The following is a 17,494-nucleotide window of genomic DNA, read 5'->3' as shown; positions in this document are numbered from 1 at the left end:
TGGTTCTCACATATCTGCAATAATTGTCAGTATAATTTATGATCGTTATCCTTGCTTCTTGGAGAGATGCCTTTCTCAATAATTGTGATTTTGCTCCAAAAAGTTCCTTTTGCTATTTCCATAAGGTAATGAATTAATGGGGAAAAAATTTTGTTTACCTTCCCCTTGATTTGGCAGTAAGAAGTGCATAACAACTTCAAAAACAACAACTAAAATCAAAACAGACTTCATTCAAAAACACAGGAAAGCTTGTGGAGTGGAAATTTAAAACTACAATAGAAAGAAGGAAAGAGGCTCACGGATTGGATTGGGAGCCGCAAAGTGCTCAGGTAGAAAGACGCTCATGCACAGAGAAGAAGTGCAGCCGAATACCTGGATGGCAGGAGGAGAAAGGAATTCCTGATTGCACTGAACCCTTTCCGACTGTACTGAACCACAACCCCGGCCGAAACCCGTGGACCCAGGCTCATATGGGTGGAGTCTGGACTGTAGAGAAAGGCACCCAGAGTCTCAGAGACTGTGAGACTGGGGGAGCTGGGAGCCGCAGCGGGCAGGGTCTACAGTTGCACTCCAGTGAGTAAGCGCAGAGATCTGACCACGTAGGTTGCAGCTGCCTGTCCATAGCAGAAGGAGTCAGTAGCTCAGACGAAAGAGACCCATCGCAATTCAGGGCGAGCCCCTGCAGCACCCACGCTCTTGCAAGGGGAATCTGGGACAGTCAGGCAGAAACTCAGTAGAGCCACAGAAGGCAGAGGTCAAGCAGAAACTCAGGCTCTTGCACAAGGGCAGGGCTGACGGGAAGCCAAGACTGTCAGCTCAGCCCTGAGACTCCGCCCCATCCAAGCTGAGCACAGAGGCTTCTGCAGTTTTGCAAGTCTGATCCTATAAGACTGTATCCAACACAGAAGGTATCTCACAGTAAACACAGCCAATACCCACATCCAATTGGCCTGAAGGTCAATTCCTCCCAGGGATACCAACAACAATAAAGACTTTGGTCCCACAAAGGGGAGCACCAAGAGTGTCTACCTGAGGTAATTGAGGAGGCTGACCCACTGGGCCATATAGGACACCAAACACATAAAGCCATCCTACCTACTCTGGGAAGCAGCAAAAATGCCAAGACAAGAAAATAGATCTCAAAAGAAAGAGCTGGAGGAGAACAAAAGACTGGATATAGAGTTCAAAACCACAGTTATAAAGTTTTCCAAGAATTTCTTAGAAAAGGCCAATAAATTTATTGAGACATAACTATAAATTAAACATAAACAGATTGAAATAAAAAAATATTATACAGAGATCCAACACCAGACTGGAGGATCACATGAATCAAGTCAAAGATTTGGAATACAAAGAGCCAAAGGACACTCCTCTGGAGAAACAAGAAGAAAAGAGAATCCAGAAAGTTGAAGATAGTGTAAGGAGCCTCTGGGACAACTTCAAGCGTACCAACATCAGAACTTTGGGGGTGCCAGAAGAAGAGAGAGTGCAAGATACTGAAAACATATTGGAAGAAATAATATCAGAAAACTTCTCCCACCTGGTGAAAGATTTAGTCTTACAAGTACAGGAAGCGTACAGAATCACAAACAAGAGGAATCCAAAGGGGAACACACCAAGACACATCATAATTAAAATGCCAAGAGCAAAACACAAAAAGAGGATCTTACAAATAGCAAGAGAAATGCAGTTGGTTACCTATTAGGGAGCACCCATACGACTCTCAGCTGATTTCTCTACAGAAGCTACTATACAGGCCAGAAGGGAGTGGCAAGAAATATTTAAAGTGATGAATAGCGAGAACCTACAACCAAGATTATTGTATCCAGAAAAGTTATCATTCAGAATTGAAGGGCAGATAAAGAGCTTCACAGACAACAAAAAGTTAAAGGAGTTCATCACCACCAAACCAGTATTATATGAAATGATGAAAGGTATTGTTTAAGAAGAGGAAGAAGTTCAATTGAATTAAAAATCTGAGAAACAGAGTAAACTGGTGAATATAATAGCATCAGGGGCAAAAAAAAAGGGAGTGGATTGATAATTATCAGGGGAATACGGGTGTAGGGGGTGCAGAAAGATACTGGGTTAAAATTGTACACCTATGGATGAGGACAATGGCAGGGGGAGAGTGGGAAGAGGTAAGGGCAGAGGGTGGGGCAGGAACCCGGTGGAAGGGAGCCATGAGGGGAAAAAGGAGAAACAATTGTAATAATCTGAGCAATAAAGATTTTAAAAAAGACCTGGGATGATTTTTACTACCTTTACAGTTTATATTTCATGATATTAAAGAAAATTCAACAAAATCCAAATAGTAGAAAAGAAACATATGTGAAAGTAAGTTCAATATGGAAGTTAATGCAACAGATATCATAATGAAAACTAAGTTTGGCACATACAAAAAAAACCAGCTGTGGACCAACTTATTAATAAATATGACTACAAAAGACTAATTAAACATAAGCATATCTACTTCATTAGTTTATACTGGAACACAAGTACGTTTTAATATCAAGAGAGATATTAAACATGATATGATGGCAAAGGGATCCAACACAACATCCATGATTTGGTTCTAAATAATGCCTAGCCCAGCCAGAGTGGTTGAGCATCATTCTGGGCACTGGCAGATTGCTGTTCGGTTCCTGGTCAGGGCACATAAATAAGTCATGGGTATGATCCCTATCCAGGGTTCATACAGGAGGCAACCAATTGATGCTTCTCTCTCACATTGATGTTTCTCTCTCTCTCTGTGAATTTTGGGGAAACATTAATTTAACATTTTAAAGCAAGTCCATTTCATTTATTTTTAAATCTTTATTGTTAAAAGTATTACATATGTCCTCTTTTTACCTCATTGGCCACTTGTAGCCAATCCCTGCCCCTTCCCCAGGCTTTCAGGACCCTATTGACTGTGTCCCTGGGTTATGCATATGTGCATACAAGTTCTTTGGTTGATCTCTTCTCACCTCAAAAGTTTTTGTGTTGTTTTTTTTTTTAAGTTTGATGCCTACCCACTTGCTCACTGTGATCTGTTCTCTCTCTCGCTCAGGTCACAGGGAGGAATAAGCCTCTGTGCTGTGAGCTGCTATCGGGAGAGACCCACGTGGCCTAGAACTGAATGAGACCAACAGAGGGCAAGTCAGGCCTTCCATGCAAACTGAATCCCAAAGTCCCCCGGACTCAGCTCAGACCCTCAGTGACACAGATCCTGCCTCAGGTGAGACCACGGTAGTCCCAGCTGAGCCATGCTGATTCCTTGTCACAGATGTGTGAGCTAATAACTGTGTTTTTGTTAAGTCTCTAGCATGGGGGGACTCTCAGAAATAGATCACTAGCACAGTCATCTCACACCGGCACTGGCCCAGCCCCCCTTTCTCCCTCATTTTTCTCCTCCTAGCTCCCTCCAACCCTCACCCCCTCATTTCTAACACACTCTGCCTCCCGTTTCAAGGACAGCTGTGAAACTTAGTAAAGGACCTGGAAAGTAGAACCAAACCGAAAAGTGTAATTTGTAATAGGAACCAGCATTTTCTGAGACCACAATTTTGAGCTTCCAAAGTAAGGAGATGCACCACCCAAGGTGGGTGGCTGCCCTTCCAGGCCCATTGCTAGTGCGCACAAATGCACTAACCATCATCATGGACCTCTAAGGTAGACAGCCCCCTTGGTTTTCAGACCTCCATTTATTTCACACAGCTTTCATAGGCTGCCATGGTGAAATCAGGATTAAGAGGATAGACAAGTACTTATTCATCTTTCTTGTTTAGGAATCGCATCCTAAAGAAAGTCATTACAATGTTCCCATGTTGGGCTCACGTTCTCAGTGCTAAGGTCCTCAGGGTCAATGGTAGGACTCATCACACTCCATTAGAATTTCCTTTCTATCCACGTCAACCAACGGGGCTGATCTCCTTGAGAGCGGGGAGCCTGGGTGTGGTCCAAAGTTAATACCCATTTGCCCTGAGACAGTGTAGCTTGAGCCATGGCAGGGTGCCAGACAGGCTGTTAGTCTATCCTCACCAGGATGGTTCAGAGCAAATAAGAGAATTGATGTAAAGGGAGAAGCCAGGCTGCCTTCACAACCTCATTTAGCCGTGGGTCATGATGAAGAATTGCTGACCATAGAGGAGATTTGGAAGTGGTGCCTGGGGAGGAGGTGAATGTGGACCCTGGGCCCTGGGACATTCCCTGTCCCCTTTTCAGCAGATGGCCTCTGCTCACAGGATGCCTCCCATCCAGAGGCCAGGTCCACAAGAATGGGGAGACCAGCCCCTCCTTTCGGAGAGCCATGGGCCAACATGAGCCCCAGGGACCCCTATCGCCCCCACCACGGAGCATCTCACAATGGAGTGTTCTGCAACCCCAACAGCCCTATCTATGGGCTTTGAATTATGGGTGAGAGCTGTGACAACTCCCAGAAAATCACTTTCACTCGGGGGGCACTGACCCACCACTCCTGAGGAACTTAGTGGTGGCCGAACCCTGAGGGCCAGCTTTCTGCCCTATTCACAGGAACTCCCTTCCTTGAGGACAAGGGACCTTCTTGCTGGCATCCAGTCTAAACCACAGGAAGATGGGGCTTTTGCGGACACTGGGGACCCCAATCCTCATTCACAGGGCCCCATGGCCTTATCCGCTGGACCACTTACGGGTGTTGCCTCTGGCCCCAATCCATTCTTGGCTTGGCAGCTTCTGGCTGATGATCGAGCCAGCCCCCCAAAACCCCAGCCTCCTTCTTTAGTTCGCTGCCTTCTGGCAGAGGGCCTCACTGCCAGCAGGCCTTCACCGCCCCCACCGCCCTGTTTCCCGGGCAACCAGATATTCTCCTGTATAGGTCACAATATCCTTCCCTTTACCTGGCCCCGCCCCCTTGTTGACATGACTGCCTTCAGCTGTTCACCTGGCCCCGCCCCCTCATTGACTTGAGCGCCTTCAGCTCTGGGCCTGGCCCCGCCCCCTAGTTCATTGGACCAATGAGCCAGCAGCACTGGCCAGGCTGTCCTGCTCCTCACGTGGGGGCCCTGCCTATGGAAGTGTTGTTCCTTGCCTGAAAGCCCCAAGGGCACATGGCCTTCTGCTCTCTGGTTGCCTCCCACCCTGGGCCCAGGTCCACAAACAGGGGGAGACCAGCCCCCCGTTTCGGACAGCCATGGCCCTCCGTGAGCCTCGGAGGCCCCCGTAGCAACCACCTTGGGGTATCTCACAAAGGAGAGTCCTGCGACCCCCACGGCCCAGTCTATGGGCTTTGACATCGGGGAGGAGCTGTGTCAAGTCCCCGAAAATCACTTTCCACTCTGGGGGCACTGACCCGCCCCTCCTGAGGTATCCTGTTTCCCCGAAAATAAGACATTGCTTATATTAACGTTTGCTCCCAAGGATGCTCTAGGTTTTATTTTCAGGGCTTGTCTTATTTTTCCATGAAGAAGAATATGGTACACATTCATTGTTAAATGAAAATAATGGAAATTTATTACCTGTATATGGTACGGGTGTAAGGTAGTTGTCCACAAAAACCAGACAGTCTGTGAATCCTACAGTATCAAGAATGTACTCATTTATTTAATGAGAATCTGTCAACATCTTCTGGAACATCATCATAATCATCCAATTCCTGAATTTCCTGGTCACTGGACCTTGAGGGCCGGCTTTATGCCCCATTCACGGGGAAAGCCCTTCCTTTTAGACAAGACACCTTCTTGCTGGCATCCAGTCTGGACCAAGGTAAGATGGGGCGTTTGCGGACACTGGGGACCCTCATCCTCATTCACAGGTCACCATGGCCTTATCCGCTGTACCACTTCCGGGTGTTGCCTCTGGCCCCAATCCATTCTTGGCTTGGCAGCTTCTGGTGATGATCGAGCCAGCCCCCCAAGACCCCAGCCTCCTTGTTTAGGTCCCTGCTACCTGGCAGTAGGCCTCACTGTCAGCAGGTCATCCCCCTACGTTCCCCCACCCCCTGAGTGGTTTGAAGCACTCAGGAGTTTAAATGCTTTTCCACATTAACCCTTTATGCACCTTCTGGAAGGCCCCTGGTCTGAAATGAAAGGTCTTCTCAGCTTTGACTTTGCACTGGTCCTCTAGTACATGAATAAATCTACATGATTTTACTCTCTCGGACCCAGTCTACAATTGCCATTTCATGATTTCAACTACAAGTGGAGTTACATCTTTTCCTACCTTTCCTGTTCTTGTCCTAGTTCAGGCCTCCCTCCCCACCGATTGGGCCACTGCTCTGTCTGCTTCTGATCTTGTCCTGTCTTCAACTGTTGTCTTCCCTGCAACCAGGGTCATCCATTCAACTTAAAACCAACCATCGCCTCCCACCCCATACACACTTAAGACACTTTAGTGACCTCTCCTTGTCTTTAACACATAAAGCAGAATGACTCACTGGCTTGTTGTGCCCGGTAGACCACCCAACCTCAACTGTTGCCTCCCACAACTTCACTCACAAACACCTCTTTTCAGTCCTTGACTCACACTTCTGTGCGTTTGCAAACATTCTTCCTTCTCTTTGCAAATCTCTTTTCCCAATTCGCTGAGTGACAGGTGCTCTCAGCTGACTGCCTCAGCTTAAATCTCTCTCTGAGCAACCTCCCTGACCATCGAGTCTAAGGCGTTGCCCTTTCATCCCCACTCTCATGGCTCTCTATTTCCTATTACTAATTCCTTGCAGCATTTATCAGTTTGTGGTTATTTTGCCTGTCTGCTTGCTTTGAGGAGCTCTCTCCGGTCCTGGTCTACAAACTCCATGAGGGGAAAGTAAGCAAACATGTCCATCCTGTCCATAATGGGATCCCCAGCACCTCGCCCGAGGCCTGCCATCTAGATAATTATATTCTTCAGATAAATTTCCAGAACCAGAATCTGTGCAATCAAAAACATGTCCGTTTGTTTGTTTGTTTGTTTGTTTGTATGTTTATTAAAGTCACAAATGACAATGTTGTCTGTACACTTTACTCCTTTTTGGTGGGTGTGGGAAATACTAATGGGGAGACAGTTTTTTTCAAGAATTACAGAGAGAGAACTTGAGGATAATCTAAACAATGATAATGGCATAGGTAAAAGCCTAACTGCAGCCTGGCACAACAATTTCAAAATATACAACTAAAATACAAAATGGACATTATCCAGAGCTACGGGAAAGTTGACTGACTGGAAATTCTATAACTAGAAGGAACGAGAAAACCAGAAGGAAAATCAGAGGAGCTGTAAAAACCTAAGGTACGGAGATACAGCTTGTGCGTGTGGAAAGAGGATGGAGCTGGAGAGGAGGGGGTGGCTGAGTGCCTTGTTGGCATTCCCTAGGTGGAAGGAGATAAAATCTCTGGACTGTTCTGAACCCCAGTTCTGGGCGAGACCCTGGGGATCTACGCTCATAAGGAGGTAATCTAGGCTGTAAAGTGGAAACTCAGGGGAGCGGCGATTTGCAGAGTCCCAGAGGCACCTACGTTGTGTGCAGAGCATGGACTGTTGACTGTGCCACTGGATTGCTCTAGCAGGAAGGAGACAAAAGCTCTGGACTGCACTGGATCACATTTCCAACCCCACTTCCAACAGCACTGAACCCCAGTTCTAGGCTCATTGGTAGAGATAGTAAACTGTGTGGTAGTGGGCAAAACTTGAGGGCACCTTTCTCTCAGAGGTGCTTGCAGTGAGTACCAAAGGACACTGAGGAAACCTGAGACTCGGGAACCCCATAGGACGGGGCTGTAGGCTCCACTCTGAAACTCCGCCCCATGCAAGCTGAACACAGAGGCTTTTGCAATTTTCCAAGTCTAGTCAAATAAGACAGTGTCCAAGCAAAGACACAGCTAATCCTCACAGCGAATTGGCCTGGAGGTCAGTTCCTCCCAGTGATACCAACAACAATCAAGACTTACCTACAATAAGGCTGTACACTCAGTCCACAAAGGAGTGCACCAAGAGTATCCACCTCAGGTAATTGGGAGGGTGACCCACTGAACTATATAGGACAATTTAGCACACAAAGCTACCCTACCAAGACAAAGAAGCTGTGAAAATGCCGACACCAGGAAACAGATCACAAATGAAAAAAAAAAAAAAAAAATGGAGGACAACAAGCTACTGGATATAGAGTTCAAAATCAAGGTTATACGGTTTTTCAATAATTTCCTAGAAAAGGCTGATAAAATAAACTAGACCTATGAGGATATGAAAAGGGGTCAACTAGAAATAAAGAATACATTGTCTGAAATAAAAATATTATACAGAGTCCTAAAACAGAATGGAAGATCACAAGAATCAAGTCAAAGATTTGGAACATAAAGAGCCAGAAGACACTCCTCCTCTGAAGCAAGAAGACAAAAGAATCCAGAAAGTTGAAGATAATTTAAGAAACCTCTGAGACAACTTCAAGAGAACCAACATTAGAATTACGGGGGTCCCAGAAGAAGAGAGAGAGCAAGATACCAAAAACATATTGGAAGAAATAGTGACAGAAAACTTCCCCACCTGGTGAAAGATTTAGATTTACAACTCCAGGAAGTTCACAGAACCCCAATCAAAGGAAACCAAAGAAGACCACACCAAAGCACATCAAAATTAAAATTCCAAGAGCAAAAGACAAAGAGAGAATTTTAAAAGCAGCAAGAGAAAAGCAGGTAGTTACCTATAAAAGAGCACCCATACGATTGTCAGCTGATTTCTCAACAGAAACCATGCAGATCAGATGGGAATGGCAAGAAATATTCAATGTGATGTATAGCAAGACCCTGCAGCCAAAAGTATTCTACCCAGCAAAGCTATCACTCAGAATCAAAGGTCAGCTAAAGAGCTTCACACACACACACACACACACACAAAAAAAAAAAAAGCTAAAGGAGTTCATCACCGCCAAACCAGAATTATATGAGTTGCTAAAGCAGGATGTTTAGGAAGAGGAAGAAAATAAAGATAAAAATCATGAACAACAAGTACATAACTATCAACAAGTGAATAAAAAAAAAAAAAAAAAAACCAAGGGAATTAAAAAATGTGATAAACAATATTAACTGGTGAATATAATAGAATCAGAGGTATGGAAGGGGATGGGCTGACGATTCTCGGGGAAAAGGGGAGAGGAGGGTGCGGGGAGAGACTGAACATAAACTGTGCACCTTTGGATGAGGACAGTGGACGGTGGGGAAAGGGCAGAGGGTGGGGTGGGAACCTGGTGAAGGGAAGCAATGGAGGGGAAAAAATGAGAAACATTTGTAATAATATGAACAATAAAGATTTATTTAAAAATAAATATAAATAGAGAGAATCCAAGATGGCTGAACAGGTAAACACCTAACTGCAGCCGCACACAACAATTTCAATAAAATAGAGCTAAAATATAAAATGGACATTGCCCAGAGCTACAGGAAGTCGACTGACTGAAAATTCTACAACAAGAAGGAAAGAGAAAACCAGAAGGAAAATCAGAGGAGCTGAAAAAGCCTAAGGTGCAGAGACATGCTGCGTGCACGTGCGCAGAGAGGACGGAGCAGGAGAGGAGGCGGAGGCTGAGTACCTGGCTGGTGTTCCCTAGCAGTAAGGAAATAAAAACCCCGGACTGGGCTGAACCCCAGAACCGACTGCGCTGAACCCCAGTTCTAGGCCAGACCCTGGGGACCCAGGCTCAAACAGAGGGAGATGGGGACAGAGTAGCAAGGCCCAGGGCAGTGGCAGCTGGGCCTGGAGCAGCAGCAGCCAGGCCCTGGAGCAGCAGCTGCCGGACCTGGAGCAACAGCTGCCAGGCCCGGAGCAGCCGGGCCCAGAGCAGCCGGGTCGGGAGCATCCAGGCCCAGAGCAGCAGCAGCCAGGCCTGGAGCAGCCAGGCCAGGAGCGGCCAGGCCCGGAGTGGCCAGGCCTGGAGTGGCCGGGCCCATAGCAGCAGCAGCCAGGCCCAGAGCAGCCAGGCCGGCAGTGGCCAGGCCAGGAGCAGCTGGGCCCAGAGCAGCCGGGCAGGGAACAGCAAAGCCGGGAGCAGCCAGGCCCAGAGCAGCAGCAGCCAGGCCCGGAGCATCAGCGGCCAGACCCAGAGTAGCTGGTTGTGGAGTGGACCAGAGCAACAGAAGCCAGGCCCGGAGCGGTCGGGCCCGGAGCAGCCGGGTTGGGAGCAGCCAGGCCCGGGACAGCTCGCTCCTCGCCTGCTCATGACCCAGGGCTGCTTCTCAGACATGGCTGGAAACTTTTGGGGGAATGTGAGGGTCTGCTGAATCAAGTTATGAAGGCTTAGATCTGGATATGTTGAGTTAGTATAGCGCTGGGGTGTTGATCTGTGAGTGTCTTGTGTGGGGTCTGGATGAGGTTGGTTGATCTATTTGGAAGTGTCTTTTGTGTGAAGTATATCCTTGGGCATGTGGAGGTATTATTGATTTGAGAAAATGCTAAGTAATTGATTTACTACCTGAAAAATTTAAATTTATGAAAGTTTAAAGTCTCTTGCCAAAAAGAGGTTTTAAAGATAACACCTTAGTTTTAATGGAGAAAGGGGAGGACAAGCCCTTCCCACCCAGAACAGGTAATCCAATTCCAGCAAGCAGCTATCTTTACACAATGTGTTCATTTACAATACATTTGAATTGCTATGCCTTTTGATACTCTAAGGGTGAGTTTACATGAAAACAAGTTTGCTTCTCAGTTCCCAGGGAAGAAAAAACAAGGTTTAAAATTTTTAGATTTTAAAATTTATTCTTAAAAATATAAAAGTTTATTAATTAAAAAAGCAACAACAAAAACAAAAGGAAATTTAAAGAACTGATGAAGAATATTAACTGTTGATTATAATAGAATCAGAGATACGGGAGAGGAGTGGACTGACAATTATCAGGGGAAATGCCAGTGGTGGATGCAGGAAGAGACTGAACATAAACTGTGCACCTATGGATGAGGACAATGGGGGGTGGGGAAAGGGCAGAGGATGGGGTGGGAACCTGGTGGAGGGGGGAAGAAATGAGGAACCTTTGTAATAATATGAAGAATAAGGATTGATTTAAAAACAATAATAAAATAAAAAATGAATAAATATAAATAAAAATAAATAAAATTTTAAAAAAGGATAAAACACAGAGGGAGAGGAGACATAGAGAGAGAGAGAGGGAAAGAGAGAGAGAGAGAGAGAGAGAGAGAGAGAGAGAGAGAGGGAGAAAAGAATTAACTGTGAAGCATAATTCCAAGACTTTCAAGAAATATGAAAATAAATTTACAGAAAACTGGAAAAACACTTATCAGCAGTTTGGTATTTCCGTCAGTATCTAATCTTAGCCCAATGATTTCTAGCATAAAACCAAATAGTTTCTGGGTCTCACATATCTGCAATAATTGTCAGTATAGTTATGATTGTTATCCTTGCTTCTTGGAGAGATGCCTTTCTCAATATTTGTGATTTAGCTCCAAAAAGTTCCTTTTGATGTTTCCTTAAGGTAATGAATTAATGGGGAAAAAATCTTGTTCATGTTCCCCTTGATTTACCAGTAAGGAGTGCACAACAACTTCAAAAACAACAACTAAAATCAAAACGTACTTCATCCAAAACACAGGAAAGCTCACAGACTGGAACTTTACAACTAGAAAGAAGGAGAGAAGCTCACAGATCAGATTGGGAGCCGCAAAGCGCTCAGGTATGGAGATGCTCAGGCACAGAGAGGAAATGCAGCCGAATTGTCTGGATGGCAGGAGGAGAAAGGAATTCCTGATTGCACTGAACCCTTTCCGACTGTACTGAACCGCAACCCAGGACAAAACCCCGTGGATCCAGGTTCATATGGGTGGAGTCTGGACTGTAGAGAAAGGCACCCAGAGTCTCAGAGACTGTGAGACTGGGGGAGCTGGGAGCCGCAGCGGGCAGGGTCTACAGTCACGCTCCAGTGAGTAAGCGCAGAGGTCTGACCGTGTAGGTTGCCACTACCTGTCCATAGTGGAAGGAGTCAGAAGCTTCAGACATGCAGAGACCCATCCCAATTCAGGGCGAGCCCCTGAAGCACCCACACTCTTGCAAGGGGAATCTGGGACAGTCAGGCGGAAACTCAGGAGAGCCACAAAAGGCAGAGGTCAGGCAGAAACTCAGGCTCTCGCACAAGGGCAGGGTTGATGGGAAGCCAAGACTGTCAGCTCAGCCCTGAGACTCCGCCTCATCCAAGCTGAGCACAGAGGCTTCTGCAATTTTGCAAGTCTGATCCTATAAGACTGTCTCCAACACAGAAGGTATCCCACAGTAGACACAGCCAATAACCTCATTCAATTGGCCTGAAGGTCAATTCCTCCTAGGGATACCAACAACAATGAAGACTTAGCTACAACAAGGCTGTAAACGTAGTCCACAAAGGGGAGCACCAAGAGTGTATACCTCAGCTAACTAAGGAGGCTAACCCACTGGGCCATATAGGACACAAAGCACACAAAGCCATCCTACCAACTCTGGGAAGCAGCAAAATGCCAAGACAAGGAAATAGATCTCAAAAGAAAGAGCTGGAAGAGAACAAAAGACTGGATATAGAGTTCAAAACCACGGTTATAAGGTTTTCCAAGAATTTCTTAGAAAAGACCCATAAATTTATTGAGACCCAACTAGAGATTAAACATAAACTGACTGAAATAAAAAATATTATACAGAGATCCAATAGCAGACGGGAGGATCACATGAATCAAGTCAAAGGTTTTGAATACAAAGAGCCAAAGGACACTTCTCTGGAGAAACAAGAAGAAAAGAGAATCCAGAAAGTTGAAGATAGTGTAAGGAGCCTCTGGGACAACTTCAAGCGTGCCAACATCAGAATTTTGGGGAGCCAGAAGAAGAGAGAGTGCAAGATACTGAAAACATATTGGAAGAAATAATATCAGAAAACTTCCCGCACCTAGTGAAAGATTTAGACTTACAAGTAAAGGAAGCATACAGAATCACAAACAACAGGAATCCAAAGAGGAACACACCAAGATACATCATAATTAAAATGCCAAGGGCAAAAGACAAAAAGAGGACCTTACAAACAGCAAGAGAAAGGGAGTTGGTTACCTATAAAGGAGCACCTATATGACTATCAGCTGATTTCTCAACAGAAACTATACAGGCCAGAAGGAGTGGCAAGAAATATTCAAAGTGATGAATATTGAGAACCTACAACCAAGATTACTGTATCCATCAAAGTTACCATTCAGAATTGAAGGACAAATAAAGAGCTTCACAGATAACAAAAAGTTAAAAGAGTTCATCACCACCAAACCAGTATTATTATATATGAAATGTTCAAAGGAATTGTTTAAGAAGAGGAAGAAGTTCAATTGAATTAAAAATCTGAGGAACAGAGTAAACTGGTGAATATAATAGGGGTAAGAAAGGAGAGTGGGTTGATAATTATCAGGGGGAAAGTGGTGTGTGGGGTGCAGAAAGAGACTGGGTTAAAATTGTACACCTATGGATGAGGACAATGGCAGGGGGAGAGTGGGAAGAGGTAAGGGCAGAGGGTGGGGCGGGAACCCGGTGGAAGGGAGCCATGAGGGAAAAAAGGAAAAACAATTGTAATAATCTGAGCAATAAAGATTAAAGAAAAAAAAAGACCTGGGATGATTTTTACTGCCTTTACAGTTTATATTTTATGATATTAAAGAAAATTCAACAAAATCCAAATAGTAGAAAATAAACATATGTGAAAGTAAGTTCAATATGGAAGTTAATGCAACAGATATCATAATGAACAGTAAGTTTGGCACATACAAAAAAAACCAGCTGTGGACCAACTTATTGATAAATATGACTACAAAAGACTAATTAAACATTAGCATATCTACTTCATTATTTTATATTGGAACACAAGTATGGTTTAATAACAAGAGAGCTATTAAACATGATATGATGGCAAAGGGATCCAACACAACATCCATGGTTTCGTTCTAAATAATGCCTAGCCCAGCCAGAGTGGTTGAGCATCATTCTGGGCACTGGTAGATTGCTGTTCGGTTCCTGGTCAGGGCACATACCTAGGTCATGGGTATGATCCCTATCCAGGGTGCATACAGGAGGCAACCAATTGATGCTTCTCTCTCACATTGATGTTTCTCTCTCTCTCTGTGAATTTTTGGGGAAATATTATTTTAACATTTTAAAGCAAGTCCATTTCATTTATTTTTAAATCTTTATTGTTAAAAGTGTTACATATGTCCTCTTTTTACTCCATTGGCCACTTCTAGCCAATCCCTGCCCCTTCCCCAGGCCTTCACCACCCTATTGACTATGTTCCTGGGTTATGCATATGTGCATACAAGTTCTTTGGTTGATCTCTTCTCACCTCAAAAGTTTTTGTGTTGTTTTTTTTTGTTTGTTTTTTTAAGATTGATGCCTACCCACTTGCTCACTGTGATCTGTTCTCTCTCTTGCTCAGGTCACAGGGAGGAATAAGCCTCTGTGCTGTGAGCTGCTATCGGGAGAGACCCACGTGGCCTAGAACTGAATGAGACCAACAGAGGGCAAGTCAGGCCTTCCATGCAAACTGAATCCCAAAGTCCCCCAGACTCAGCTAAGACCCTCAGTGACACAGATCCTGCCTCAGGTGAGACCACGGTAGTCCCAGCTGAGCCATGCTAATTCCTTGTCACAGATGTGTGAGCTAATAACTGTGTATTTGTTAAGTCTCTAGTGTGGGGGGCCTCTCAGCAATAGATCACTAGCACAGTCATCCCACACACGGCGCTGGCCCATTCCCCCTTTGTCCCCCATTTTTCTCCTCCTAGCTCCCTCCAACCCCCAGCCCCTCATTTCGAACACACTCTGCCTCCCGTTTCAAGGATGGCTGTGAAACTAAGGAAAGGGCCTGGAAAGTAGAACCAAACTGAAAAGTGTAATTTGTAATACCGTGTTTCCCCGAAAATAAGACATCCTCCAAAAATAAGACCTAGCACATGGAAAGATAAGACATCCCCTGAAAATAAAACCTAGTGCAACTTTGGGAGAAAAACTTAATATATGACACTGTCTTATTTTTGGGAAAACAGGGTAGGAACTAGCATGTGTTGAGACCACAGTTCTGAGATTCCAAAGTAAGGAGATGCACCACCCAAGGTGGGTGGCTGCCCCTCCAGGCCCATTGCTAGTGCGCACAAGTGCTCTAACCATCATCATGGACCTCTAAGGTAGACGGCCTCCTTCATTTTCAGACCTCCATTTATTTCACACAGCTTTCATAGGCTGCCATTGTGAAATCAGGATTAAGAGGGTAGACAAGTACTTATTCATCTTTCTTGTTTAGGAATCGCATCCTAAACATTGAAAGTCTTTACAATGTTCAATGAACAATGTACAATGTTCACATGTTGGGCTCACATTCTCAGTGCTAAGGTCCTCAGGATCAATGGTAGGACTCATCACACTCCATTAGAATTTCCTTTCTATCCACGTCAACCAACGGGGCTGATCTCCTTGAGAGCGGGGAGCATGGGTGTGGTCCAAAGTTAATACCCATTTGCCCTGAGACAGTGTAGCTTGAGCCATGGCAGGGTGCCAGACAAGGCTGTTAGTCTATCCGCACCAGGATGGTTCAGAGCAAATAAGAGAATTGATGTAAAGGGAGAAGCCAGGCTGCCTTCACAACCTCATTTAGCCGTGGGTCATGATGAAGAATTGCTGACCATAGAGGAGATTTGGAAGCGGTGCCTGGGGAGGAGGTGAATGTGGACCCTGGGCCCTGGGACATTCCCTGTCCCCTTTTCAGCAGATGGCCTTCTGCTCACAGGATGCCTCCCATCCAGGGGCCAGTTCCACAAGAATGGGGAGACCAGCCCCTCCTTTCGGAGAACCATGAGCCTACATGAGCCCCAGGGACCCATCGCCCCCACCATGGGGCATCTCACAATGCAGTGTCCTGCAACCCCTACAGCCCTGTCTGTGGGCTTTGAAATCCAGCAGAGAGCTGTTTCAACTCCCCGAAAATCACTTTCACTCTGGGGGCACTGACCCACCCCTCCTGAGGTACTTAGTGGTGCCCAGTCCCTGAGGGCTGGCTTTCTGCCCCATTCACAGGAACACCTTCCTTGAGGACAAGAGACCTTCTTGCTGGCATCCAGTATGGATCATGGGAAAGTGGAATTTTGAGGCCACTTGGGATCCCTGTCTTCATTCACAGGGCCCCATGGCCTTATCCACTGAACCATTTCCAGGTGTTGCCCCTGGCCCCAACCCATTCTTGGCTTGGCCACTTCTGGCTGATCACCTAGCCTGTCCCACAAAACCCCCAGCCCCCTTGTTGACATCACTTCTGCTGGGCGGCCAGCTCTAGGGCCAGCAGGCCTTTCCCCCGTGTCCCTGCCCACCAGCCTTTCTCATGCTTAGGTCACAATTCCTGGCTCTTCACCTGGCCCTACCCCCCCTTGTTAACATGACTGCCTTCAGCTGTTCACCTGGACCCGCCCCCTTGTTGACTTACCAGCTTCAGCTCTTGGCCTGGCCCCGCCCCCTTGTTCCAGAAACCTCCATCGCCCCCACCACAGGGCATCTCACAACGGAGTGTCCTGCTACCCCCACAGCCCTGTCTATGGGCTTTGACATCGGGGAGAGAGCTGTGTCAAGTCCTCGAAAATCACTTTCCACTCTGGGAGCACGGCCCTGCCTCCTCCAAGGGTACTTACTGGTTATTGGCTGTGATGAAAGTATGAACATTGGAGGCGTAGCTCAGTTAGCTGTGTTTCTTCGTGTTTGCCACACGGATTTCAACATGTTTGAGGAATTATTGGAACTAGTACTGATGCATAGCACTAGCACAGGACAAGGTGTATTTCATTATGCTTTTAAACTTCTGCAAAAATACAATCTAACTCTCTCAAAATTAACTTCTATAGCAACAGATAGAGCTCCTTTGATGGCCAGAAAAAACAATGGTTTCATGGCATTATGCAAAAAAAAAAAAAAAAAGTGAAATTTATGATGGATCCAAGATTCAGCATACACATGCTTTATACATCAAGATTTATTATGCGTGAAGATAATAAACATGGAAAATGTGATGACATATACCAAAAATGTATCAATTTCATAAGATTTCAAAGTTTAAATCAGCGACAGTTCTCTACTTTCTTAAGCGAATTAGCGAATATTCTGACTCGTCCTATAATATTCCTTCAAAAATTATTTAATATAACTTATTTTGAAAATACTCAAAAATTTGCATATGAAATTATTTCCATGTTTGGAAGTACTTATCGGTGTGAGCAGTTATTACAATTATGAAAGGGAATAAGCCTCCTGTCAGGTCCAGAATTACCGACGCTCGCCTGGGGTCAGTTTGGAAAGTAATCACTGTGAACAAGATTTCCCCCCAAGTAGGAAAGATAGTCGCAGAGAAGACATGCCAAGTTTTCAGGAAGAAAACATTAATTTTATCATTGCTCTTGTCCTTTTTGTTTATACAGTATACTTATGTTTCTATGAAAATTGGAGCTTTTTTCTTTTTTTCTTTTGCAGTCCACATAAACTTAAACCTTGCTTATTTGGCCCGTTAGTCTTTGAGTTTGCCATGCT

The sequence above is a fragment of the Pipistrellus hanaki genome, assembly GCF_964339955.1.
Source record: "Pipistrellus hanaki genome assembly, chromosome: 11".
NCBI lineage: Eukaryota > Metazoa > Chordata > Mammalia > Chiroptera > Vespertilionidae > Pipistrellus > Pipistrellus hanaki.
This window is presented reverse-complemented; position numbering follows the sequence as displayed.